The following is a 12332-nucleotide window of genomic DNA, read 5'->3' as shown; positions in this document are numbered from 1 at the left end:
GGATTGTTGTGAGGATTAAATAAATCCATACATGTGAAGCATTTAAAGGAGCATATTATGCGTTCAACAAACATTCGCTCATGTTACTGGAAGCAAAGAGGATGCAGAGAGGAGGGTTGTTCTGGAGGAGAGATAGTAAGTACTGCAGAGGAGCATTCCTGTGCATCTTATGTGTGTGCATTCAAGGCAAATATACCATGGCTCCTAGTTGCAAGTCATTTCCTGTAGCTCACACTTAACAAAGAAACAGCCAAAGTTACGTGAAAAGTTGACTGCTTTGGACTTCTTCAGGAGAAGTCCAATATACACAAAATTAAAGTAGTTTGATATACTTTTCTAAAATTTTGGCTTTCTGTTATTTTCTCCTCACATGCTTGCACTGATATCTTATCTCCACGTAAAAGGCAACTGTCTGGGTTTCACTCAACTCCCAGCTCTCGAGTGCTGACTGCTTGGAATGGTAGGTGGAAGGTGATTTTAAGGCTCGGTGACAAGGAGTTCTAAGATCAACTGGCAATGTCTGCCATGGGCAGTGGAGAAATGGTGCCTTGTTGTGCCATCCCTGGATTAGTTCACCTCCAGGGGCTTTCGCCTTTGATAATGCAGAAGCTTATGAAACTCCCAGTGGGGTGAAAGGTAAAGAGACAGAACCAAAGAAACAGCAATCTAAGGACCTGATTTTAAGTGACAAGGTCCATGCAACAGAGCACCTCTGTGCCCAGGACCTGGTGCCCTCTCCTACAGCCAAAGTGACCTGTGATGATTTCCCAAGCACAGAAAAAGGAGGTGAGCGTTTCGCCACTCACACGCTGTGTGGTTCTGAGCAAGCCCCCTTCTCCTTGAGTCTAGGAATGCCCACCTCCAAAGTGATGCATAAGAAAAGCACTTTACTACTGGGGACACTTAGCCTTGCTTCTGATGACACAAGAGAATGGTCAGCTGGGAGCAATAGCTCCCCAGGGAGCCAAATGTCTGCCAGAGGACACAAGAACTGTGGATATGGATATGGAACTCAGTCATATGGTTGGAGTCAGGCATATACATCTCCAAAGTCTAGACTTGAATATCCGATTACCTACTTGTATATCTCAGAATTCTCAGAGGAACCTGTAATGTGATGTGTCGGAAATGATGTGGTCATTCACGAACTCTGTGGCTGTCAAACCCACTGCTACCACTCTCTAGTGAAGGCGGTCTCTTCTGGCAAGATGTGTGGTCCAAAAGCCGCAGGAGGACCTTTGATTCCTCCTTTTCCTCCCTGCCATTAATAAACCCTCTTTTTTTCCTTAAATTCTTTCATTGGTACATTTTAGGTATACAATACGTTTACATTTATCCTTGGGTGCTTGTACCTGTACATGATGTATCTTGGCTCTTATTTTTTTCCCAATTACCTGGGCACCCTTCACCCACTCCACCCTTGACTATTTACAAAGACTTTGTTTCTATTTTTTCCTTTTCTCATAATTTTTCCTTTCCCCTTCCCCTCCCTCTTCCCCTCCCCCTTTGGACCTTTTCTTCCTATTTCAAATTATCCGTTATTTGTTTTAATCATTTTAATCTTTATTTACACTTTCAGTTTCTCACACTAGAGAAACTATTCGAATAAACCCTCTTGAGTCAACATCTTCTGTAATTTTAGAAGATCTAGGATGTCCCTCCAAAAGTTTTGTGTTAAAGGGTTCATCTTCAGCCCATGACATTACTAGGAAGTCATAGAACCTTTGAAAGGTGGGGTCTGTGAAAGTCTTAGGTCATTAGGTGTGTGTCGTTAAAAGGGACAGTGGGATGCTGTCCTTTGCTTTTTCTCTTTGCTTCCCCACTGCCATGATGTGAGCAGATTTCTCTGTCATGTGCTCCCCACCATGATGTGCTGCCTTGCCATGGGCCCAAAGGCAGTGGGGCCTGATGACAGATCGTGGACTGAAACCTCTGAAACTGTGAGCCAAATAAGCCTTTCCTTCTTATAAGCTGATTATCTCAGGTAGCTTGTCACAATGATGGAAAGCAGACTAACATAAGTATGTACTTCTCTTCATTTTTGCTGGCACCATCCTAATTCAAGCCACCATCATCTCTGTCCCACACAACTGCAGTGGTCTACTAATTGTTCTCTTGGCTTCTCTCTTGTGTTTTCCTACAATCGTTTCTCTATACAGTACTGAGAATGGTCTCATTCAGACTACGCCACTCCTCTGTTTGGAATCATCCAGTGAATTCAGTTTCATGTAGAATAAAATTTAAATTTCTTATAAGACCATACATGAGCTGGCCCCAACCTACCCTCCTGTCTTTATCTCACTCTAAGTTTTAATGCGATCTTCAAGACTCAAAAACATTGATCTTTGTTTTTCCCACAAGCTATGGCAAACGATTACACAGGCAACTCCCAGTGAACCTAACCCCCTTATTCCATGCGCTCTGGTACGACCTTCCTCGGGTTGATCAGGGGATAGGCATGTGCCTTGCTTTAGCCCATGGTACAATTGGATCTCAGTAAATCTAGGGTTTGATAACCACTGGGACACTGGCCTTGGCCTCATGGATCATTCCCTCTTAGAATCTATCCACCTTGTGCTATGGTTTTGGTAAGTGCCCCCAAAGCCTGTATGTTGAAAGCTTGGTTGCCAGTCTGCATCACTACTGAGAGATGGTGAAATCAACTGGCAGTGCACCTAGCTGAAGGAAGTTTAGTCATTGTGGTCATGCCCTTGAAAGGGATATGGGACCAGGCTTTCCTCTTCCTCTGTCTTTGCTTTCTGGATGCCATCAGGTGAGTGGCTTCCTTCACCAAGTGCTCCCCACCATGATCTGCTGTCTCGCAACAGGCCCAAAAGCAGTAGGGTCAACATAGACTGAAATCTCTAAACTTGTGAGCCTAAATAAGCCTTTCCTCTTCTTAAGTTGACTTATCTCAGGTCTTTGTTACAACGGAAAGCTAACTAATGTGCTGTGTTACTGAGCAGCTAATGAAGGAAGAGAGCATATGAGCAGTTGAAAAGATGCCAGCCCTCAGCACCAACTGCCAGGCCTATGGTCAGAGCCTTTTTGAGATGTCCCAGCCCTGTCCACACTCCCAGGAGATGTAGCTCTGTGAGGATCCTCACAGAAACCATGGGGGTTAAAACTATGCCCCAGCCGAGTCCTCCCCAAATTAATGACCCACAAAACTGCAAGAAATAGCAAATTAGTATGTCTTAAGTCACTAAATTTTGGAGCAGCTTGTTACACAGCAAGCTATGACTGAAGCACAGGCCAAGCAAGGTCATGCTCTGGGCTTTGCACTTGTCATTACTGCACCCAGAGTCTTGTGCCCGTAACCCCCTCTTGGCTTACTTCTCATGATGCTGGTTTCAGTCCAAATGCCACCTCCTCAAGGAAGCCTTCCCTGATCACACCATCTAAAGTAGCTCCATATGCCAGTCCTCATAGCCTTGTGTCTTTGCCTTCCAAATCCAGCATGCTATCTAAAATGATCTTGTCCACTGACTGTCTCCTGATCTTTGAGCTGAAATGGAAGTTCTATAAAAGTAGAAATATTTTAGTCTTGTTCACTGTCACACTCCCAAAGGACACAATGAATTCTCAAAAAATGTTTGTTGAATAAAAATATGACAGATCCTAGAACATCTGCAAATATTTTCTTGCTAATCTCAAAAGGGGACAAGATTTCTTTTTTTGAGCTAAAGTCAGGAAGTTGCCCAAAGCTTCTCTGATAAGAAACCTCAACTTGGGGGTCAACAAGACCTCGTTGCTCTAATGGGCTTATAAACTGTTAGTGGACAAGAGGTCCAGGTTCTTGCCAGCTGCTATGGATGTATGGAAACAGATGGCTACAACCTAGGAATCTGCCTCAAACCCTGCTCTTTTTCTACAATGGGATACTGCAACACAGAAGGTCCCTGCATGCCTCCAGCCTTTGCAAATCCACCAGCCTTCGTGTTTTATCTACATCTTCTCCGAAGGGACTTCTACCCACAACGCTGTGACCTGGAACAAGAACTTCCTCCTCTGAGGAGTAGCCCAGGGTCCCACGCTGTAGGAAATGTCTCCTGTGCGTGGTCCCCAGAAGGGCATAGACATCGCCTGGAAAACTGATAGGAATAGAAATTCTCAGGCCCCACCCCAGACCCCCACAAAACTCTAGGGATGGGGCCCAGTACTCAGACTTTTAACAAGCTTTGTAGGGCATTCTCAACCAGGTAAAGTCTGAGAATTTTTGCTACAAATAAAAAGGCACATGAGAATTCAACTCACCTTGGCTCAATTTCCCACTTGATCTAGGTACCAGCTGGGAGACTTTGGGAATATAACCTAATCTCTGGAGCCTCAGTTTCTTTGTCTGTATGTAAGGATTACACCCATATCCTGGTGGCTCAGCCCTTCTTAATTTGCCTTTCTAGTTCAGACAAAGTACCTCTTCCCCAAAGTGACGCCAATTTTACAAGAGCTGTGTGTTTAATTTAAATTTTCTATTACAGTAAAAGACACATTTTCGCTAACCCCCCTCACTTCAGACACACTTATCCCGTCATTCTTGCCACTTTCTTAAACAGTTCTGCAAGTCCTCTTTCATGAGTGTTTTTACAAAGTGTAATCACAAATATGGTGGATGCTACTGCCAAGCGCCATCCAATAGGAAGGCAGACTTGTAAAAGCCATTATAGTGTGTCCTCATCCACCTGCTCAATGGATCTGGCACCATGGGACTTCTGGCTCTTTCTCAAAGTCACAATGATCAGGAAAGATAAACATTTCGAATCAACTCAGGATATCAAGGCAGCCATGACAGAACAGCTAAAGTTATCCATGAAAGAAGACTTCCAGAACTGCTCAGAAAGTGGCAAGAACAATGGGCTAAGTGTGTTTGAAGAAAGAGGAAGTATTTTTAGAGGAAATTCATGGCAGTGATCCTTTTACTGCAATAATCTTTAGTGTAAACATTCATCGTATTTTTGATCACACATTATATGTGCATGCTTACTTAACTTCCACTTCCCCCCACTGTGCTGCAAACTTTATGGTCTCACCTCACCCATAGCCTCCCCAGTGTCAAGCTAAGTACCTGGTGCGTGGGAGGTATATATGGGAGCCTTGTGGATTGGATGAATGGGCAAACTAATGTGCATTTTCTACTCTTGTTCTGCATTCATTGCATTAATCTACTTTAGCTCCTCAAAATTCCACCCCGGAACACTCTCTCTTACCACACCCTTCCAATTAATTCCTCCTCGGGCCCTTCATGAGAGCTTCATGGAAGAAGTTACAAATGTGGACTCTGCATCCAAACTCCTCATCCAGTTCTGTCACTTATTAGCTCCATGACATTAAGCATCTGTGTCACACCACCATGTGTTATCTGTAAAGTGGGGATGATAAGGCCTTCTCCGTGGGTCTGTGGTTCAGGGAATTTCATGAGCAGATACAACACTGGTCCTCACACTTGGCTGCATGTTGGAAATGCGGGGAAGTTTCTAAAAATACTGATACCTAAGTCCCATTCCCAGAGATTCTGATTTAATTGGTCTGGGGTCAGGCTCGGGCACTGGGATATTTAAAATCTTCCCAGGTCATACTGCTTGGCAGCAAAGTTTGAGAATCCCTAGTGCAAAGTGCTTGAAATAGTACCTGGCACTTATAAAGTACTAGGCCACTGTTAGCTACCTGTATCTTTTTAGGTATTGGCGTGAATGTCACCTCCTCAAGAAGCCGTACCTGAGTCCCAAGCCCAGGGTCCATACCTCTTCTATGTGTTTTCACCATTCCTGTATCTCCTGCAGAGCAATATCTGTCACCCTGGACGGAAGTCATTGTTAATTGTCTGTCTTCCACACTGGACCATGAGCTATGTTCTGATGCTGTACATGGAATTGCTGTGCACATTAAATAATTCTCGACAACATTTGTTGAACAAATCCTCTGCCTCCCTAGCTTGTCTCCACCAGTTCCATGGCTTCTGTACTAGCTGTACCACGATGTCCCCAACCTGTGTCCTGGACTCAGGCGCCAGTATCAAATGCCTGCTCAGCATCGCCTTTCGGCTGCTCAGGAGCAGCTCCCACTTTAACATGTGCAAAGCTGAATTCATTGTTTCTGTCTCCAGACTTGTTGGCCTTCTATCCCAGTTAACGGGCACCTCCACCATCCGAGTTTTTCAGACCAAAACTCGCAGAGTGGTCCTCGACGCCTCTCCCCGTCTCACTCCCAGCGTCCAGCCATCCACAAGCATTCTGTGCAAGTGCACCCGGGGCTGGCACTCCCTGCCCGCTGGCTGTCACACTCTACTCTACGCCTGTGTCATCTCTCACTCTGAAGAACGCCGTGGCTCCCAACTCACACTCCTGTTTCTGCCCTTCTCCTACAAAGATCACAACAGCACAGCTGCAGAATAATCCTACTGTATAACAGAAGTAAAATCAACTGCTCAAAATGCTCCAATGACGCCCAGCCTCAAAATCCTGGCATTCTACTGTAGCTCAACATTTCCTATGTGATAAATCCCTGGCTGTCTCTCTCTGACCTCGTCTCCTATTGCTTTCCCATTCTTGTGCTGTGCTAAAATTACACTGGCTTTCTTGCTGCCATTCAAACCCACCAGCCCCATCCACATTCAGGGCCTTTGCATATGCTCTTCCCCTTACCTATAACCCTTTTTCTCAAATATCTACTTAGCTTCCCTCGCTTTTTTTTCCTTTGCCTAAATGCTACAAGAAAGTCTTCCCTAAGTGCTCTGTCTGAAATAACCCTCCAAACCTTGTCCCTCGGCATTCCCCCTGCTCTGATGTATTTTTGTTTCGGGTCATTTATTACCATCTGCCATGACATCTATTCTTTGTTATCTATTTCCCTACACAGCACACACTAAAGAGTAAACCCTTTGAGAATAAGGCCACTATCTCCTCAGTCTGCTGCAGCATTCCCAATGCTGAACACAATGGCTAGCTCACAGTAGGTGTTCAATAAGCATCGCCACCTCTCTGAACAGTATCTACCGTCAGAGGGAAGGGGACATTTCTCAGAAGATAAATTGAATCTCCATAGTAGGGAGAAAGGAGTAGCCTTTCATGGCTTGTTCTAAATATTTTCAATGGCAATTTGAAGGCTGTTTGCTTCTCTGACATTTATCTTCATTTAGCATGGGAAGTGGCTAAGAGACACCGAGGGAAATCATCCCTTGTGAACATGGGGCTGTGGCAAAAGAGACCTCTTTTGTGAATCCATCACAGAGAGCATTCATGGCCCCTCAGCTCTGCAAAGTGTGTCCTGTCTGCTTTGACCTATTCAACCAGGAGGCCTCTGAGAGCATCATTCACTTGAAGAATAATTATCCACGTGTTATAAATGCTGCTCCCTTGTGCTGAGGAGCTGGTGTCAGGGAGGTCAGACTGGTGACAGTGAGAGAGCACATCTGAGCATTGTTCACTCCTGGGAGCGGTGGCCGGCTGGGGTCAGGCCGTGGGACACAGGCGTGTACAAGGGGCTGCCTCGTAACTGATGCGTGTGCTTCTCCGTCTGTGTCTGATCTCTGGGGGAAAGGCCACCCCCCTGCCCTGTGCCTCTCTGAAGAGCCGCAGTCTGGTCAGCACCTGGGAGTGCAAGCTCTGGAGAACAGCGAGTCACTGTCACAGAGTTTGGGACAGAGGCTGTTTGTCCCTCAGGGTTCACTCCACCCTTTCCTCCTTCTTTGCAGCTGAGGAGATAAAATTCTACGGTTTGTACTAATCTGCTGCCTTGGCTCCAGCCCCTCGTGGGTTTGGTTATAGGAGAGGTGAGCAGATCAGAGAGGATGGGGGAGCACTCTTCAGGATGTGCAGGTGGGTCAGGCGGCGTGCCTTTGGTCTGTCTGCTCCCTCGCCCCTTCCTCTCTGACACCCCTACTCTGCATCCCAGCCATCATGGACTAAGTGGCTTGGCTTCACTGTACTCTTCTCCTGGGACCTTCCTTCCTACTTTGAAGCCAGCTGACCCTACAAGACTGAAAACCTCGAAGCAAAATTAAATGTCTCCTTTAACATGTAAGTGTCAGGTATTGTGTCCCAGCAACAAAAGGGCCATGAATCCAGTGGGGAAAAAGAAGGTCAGATTCTGTTTCCCTGATGGCCACAGGTTGCAGTAGATGCTCTTCTTCCCATAAAACCCATAGGTCCTCCTCAGTGACCTCCCTCCCTGCTGCTCCCTCTGGGTTCTGGGAAACTTTCCTTCCCCTTCCCTTTGAGGCCCTCATTCCTGCTAGTCCCAGGGATCCTCGCCCTCTCTTGTTCGTTGCTCTTACCCCACCCAGTTCCTTGTGCACGATCCCTTCAACAAACTGTTCTCAAATGTGCCTTGCCATCTGCCAGGTGTTTTCTGGCATCGATCTGAATGATGCAGAGATGTACCCATGACATCCGGGAATACACTACACAAAAAAGCAGGGCCACACTCCTTAAGACACCACTTCTGTGAACATCTCCCCAGCCATTCAGTGTGCCTGGTCCTGTGCTCATCTGCTAGGATCCAACCACACATCCAACCAAGGCAGACCTTGACCTTGGAGAGATCCATGTACTGAAAGGAAAGGACTGAGGGACACAGAGGAGGAGGACCAGCTCTGAGGGAGGAACCAGGAAAGAATCCGTGGAAGAAAAGGACTCCTAGGTTGAGACTGAAGGATGAATTGGAGTCGAGTATGAAACAAACAGAAGAGTAAAAGGAAAAGTGTTCACACAGAAGGAAGCTTCCCCTGGGTGAGGATGGGAGGTGAGTCTGTCTGGAAATCCTAAAGTCAGTCGAGCTGCAGGCTGACGTGACAAATGGCCATTCTAGACTTTGGATCCAAGTTATAGCCATCGTATTCAAACTAGTTGAGACTGAGACCAGGGGCTGTTCGGTTCATGCAACTGGGAAGTTTAGCATAGCACAGCCGGGTCCATAGCTTAGAGAGAAAATCACACGCTCCCCACTCACACACGTGCCCCGCCCCCTCATCTCTACCTTTCTGATGCCCTCTTTATGTTTGGATTTGACTGATTCTACCATTTCCTACCATTCATAAGTTTTCCTCATTTGGGAAAGGACAGAACCACCACATCCAACCCCCCAAAGGCAGTGTACCACACCTCCTCCTCCTCCTTCAAAAAATAAAAAACTTAAACATTCAATAAAATGCTATACTTGGCCCATCTTGAGTCATGCATCCATTCCCAAACCAGCAAACCATCATGACAGAGGTAGGGGGTTATAATCAGCTGTGTGTGTGTGTCACAGCTGCCTGGGTGACAGAGACAGGATGTTCTGAGTGGCAACTTTCTCAAAGGAAAGTTGTGGAGCCGGAAGGACCACAGACGTGCATCACAGCCAGAGAGGATGTGGTGAGGTCAGCAGAGCTCCCCAGGAACCCTGTTCCTTGTGTCCGACTGACATTTGCCCCCCAATCCCCCATCTGAGTTAGCCTCCGGGGTGGTTACCTCCTCCTACCTGTCCTGCCCTCATCTGGGTCCCCATCCTGGACCTAACTACTTAAAGCAAGGAGGACCTTGGGCCATGGAGAAAACCAACCCTGTACAGGGCCACCAAGGTCTGGGGTCAGGGGAAGCAAGAGCACAGTGTTTCTAGGAAAGAGCTCTGGGTGGAGTATTTCAGACATGACCTGTGGGGTGGGGAAGGGCTCCAAGGCTTGGAAACACAGCCAGGGTAAGACGGGGCCTCCAAAGCATCAGCAGACCATGAAAGCAGAAGCCCGGGCATTAGAATGGGTGAGTTCAAGAGAGGAGAAACAGATGACAGAGGAGGCAAACTCCAAAGGACCGTGACTGGCTGGATATGTCAGGTCCTGGAAACTATGGGAGTCTTCAGGGTGCTTGTTCTGGAGTAAGTCACTTTCTCTCTCTGAGCCTGCTCCCTCTACTGTAATATCAGCTTTGCAGGAAAGTTGAGAGAAATATAGGAGGTGATAATGGAGACCTAGCACAGTGACTGGCTCATAGCAGTTGTTCTACTAATGCTATGGTGTTGGTTAAGGTCAAGCAAGATGCTGTAACAGATAGGTCACAGAATCTCAGTGACTTAGCAAAAAAAAGTTTGTTTCTCACTCAGTGTACTTACTCTGGCTGTCCTAGTCAGGCAGATTTTCATAGGGTCATTTTGGGATCCCAGATCCCTGGAGTGTGCTCTCCTTTAGAATCTTCTCCACATTGTGAGGGATAGAGAAAAACAGAGAAGGTGCCCAGTTGGACCCAAATATGAGGCGCATCACTTCTGCTCACACGTCATTGGTTAAGACTGGCCACATGACCTCTTTAGGTACAAGGGAGCCTAGGAATTCAAGCCTGTGGATGGGCAGCCTCTTTTCAACAACAATTATACCCTGTAGAAGAAAGGAGTGAAATCCTCTGGTGGTCTACTGTCTGCCTTGGTCATAATTGTTATGATTTTTTCTATCTTCTCTCCCATACCAGCAATGGCTCAGGTGTGAGCATGGGAAATGGGCTTGAATGTAGATCACAGGTAGGGCCTGGGGACAGTTAAAAGTCTTGGAGTGGAGTGACAAGGAGAAGATCCATGCTCCTGCCACAGGGACACATTGATGATGACAGAAAGGCAATTGCCAAGAATATGACCCCACTGACAAGCTCAGCCAGTTCCCACCAGGAAGCCATAGCAGATGCCACATGTTTGCAGTTTTCCCAGCGATGCATCCTGAGCTGAAAAACAACTGGTATAAACCAGGCCTGGGTGTGGGTCATAGTGTGGTTAGAAATGAAGTCAATTTGTCAATCACTTTCTGATTCTGGAAGAAATTGGGCACAGTTATATCTGTACATGGCTCACTCAGATGCTCTTAACGATCCTGGAAAAGGGTCCCGTGCTTCCTGCTGATGTGGGCTGATCTTTTCCAAGCAGGCCACCTCACTTCAGAGTCTGAGAGCTGAGCAGAAAGGAACTCAAATCCCAGCTCCAACATTCGATGAGCTGTATGAACTTAAGTGAGTCATTTCACCTCTTGGAGGGTATAGTAGTCAACTCTTCCTTGCTGTGACCAAACACCTGACATACATAATTTGAAGGAGACAAGGTATTATAGTTTCAGAGGTTTCAGTCCATGCAGAAGGCCGGGGCAGAGGTAAGCTCCTCACCTCATGGAGCCACAGAGAGAGCAGGAAGAGCCAGAGAAGAAAGTCACCCTTCAAAGTTATACTCCCAGTGACCCACCTCCTCCAACTGGCCCCACCTCCTAACAAGACATTCAGCTGTGAGCTCTTCAGTAGCTTAGTCCATTAATGTGCTTAGTCACGATCCAGTCACCTTCCAAAAGACCCACCTCTAAACACATGAGACTTTGGGGAACATTTCTGATGCAAACCATAACACAGTGCTTGTTTCTCCTGGGAAATGGGAGCAAAGGTAACCACTCCTCACAACTGTTGGAGGGAGCAAGACTTAGCTCAGTGCCCAGCACCCGAAAGGAGATCCATTAATAGCATCTGTAATCAAAGCCATCATAATCACAGATTTATACCCCAAGACCGCCTCACTGCTCTGGTTAAGGATACTGGCCTGGCTGAGAGCTCAGCTCCAATACTGAATACCTGTGCAACCCTAAGCATTGACTCCAACTCCCTGGTTTCAGTTTCCCCGTCTGTGCAATGATGGAGATAACAGGACGTGGGCTAGAGGTTCATTGTGAAAGTAACGCATACAAATCACTGTGCCAATAAGCTCTGAGTAGGTGCTGGGGTTTGCTGTTATTTGTCTTTTTTAGAGGAGTAATGAGGCTTTATTCCTGCACCCACGGTCTCCCCTCCTACCAGTCATAATTCGGAGTCTTGCTTTCTTGCTGAAGCTGCTGACCGAAAGACCCTGGAAGTGGGACTGGGAAGAAATATTTATTTAAACCAGTGATTCTTGACCTGGGTTGCACATTAGAATCACCCAGGGAGCTTCAAAAGTCCTTACCTGTAGGCCACAGCCCACACAAATAAAATCAGAATCCCCAGCACGGGCCCACACCCTGTGGTTAAGTCCCCAGTGTCTGCCTTGCAGCTGAGGCTGAGGGCTGCTTGCTGAGCATTGTCTTGCGTTAATGTGTGGGTACAACTCATCCGACCCCTTAGAGAGCAACGTGAATTTCTATCCATTTAACTGAAGAAGAAACTGAGGCACAGAGGACATAAACAGCGGCCTGAGTTAACATCATTCCCACTCCAGAGACCAGGCTATGGAAGCTCGCCTGAACTCTCCCTGCAGACCATGGAGGGAGCCACACCACTGGGTCTGTGCATGAGCCACGTGGCCCCATCTCCAAGGGGGGCCAAGGGCTTCCCTTTGGTGGCAGTGGCTTCCATGGAGAGACA

General features: G+C 46.9%; 1 protein-coding gene across 23 annotated transcripts in view; it reads right to left on the bottom strand.

Annotated features, from left to right (window-relative positions):
• Hrct1 (histidine rich carboxyl terminus 1) overlaps positions 1 to 12332 on the bottom strand; it is a 255785-nt gene that overhangs the window by 112992 nt on the left and 130461 nt on the right. For 17 of the 23 annotated variants that reach the window (XR_015450373.1, XR_015450372.1, XR_015450361.1 and 14 more), the window contains one exon: positions 1 to 12332. This exon is cut by the window's left edge; it is cut by the window's right edge. The exons of the other annotated variants lie outside the window; for them this stretch is intronic. The gene's annotated coding sequence lies outside the window, so the exon portion shown is untranslated. 23 annotated transcript variants of the gene reach the window in all.

Source organism: Heterocephalus glaber, unplaced genomic scaffold, assembly GCF_053883595.1.
Source record: "Heterocephalus glaber isolate CG9 unplaced genomic scaffold, H.glaber_assembly_v1.0 deba00000943, whole genome shotgun sequence".
In the NCBI taxonomy this organism is placed as follows: Eukaryota; Metazoa; Chordata; class Mammalia; order Rodentia; family Bathyergidae; genus Heterocephalus; species Heterocephalus glaber.
This window is presented reverse-complemented; position numbering and strand designations above follow the sequence as displayed.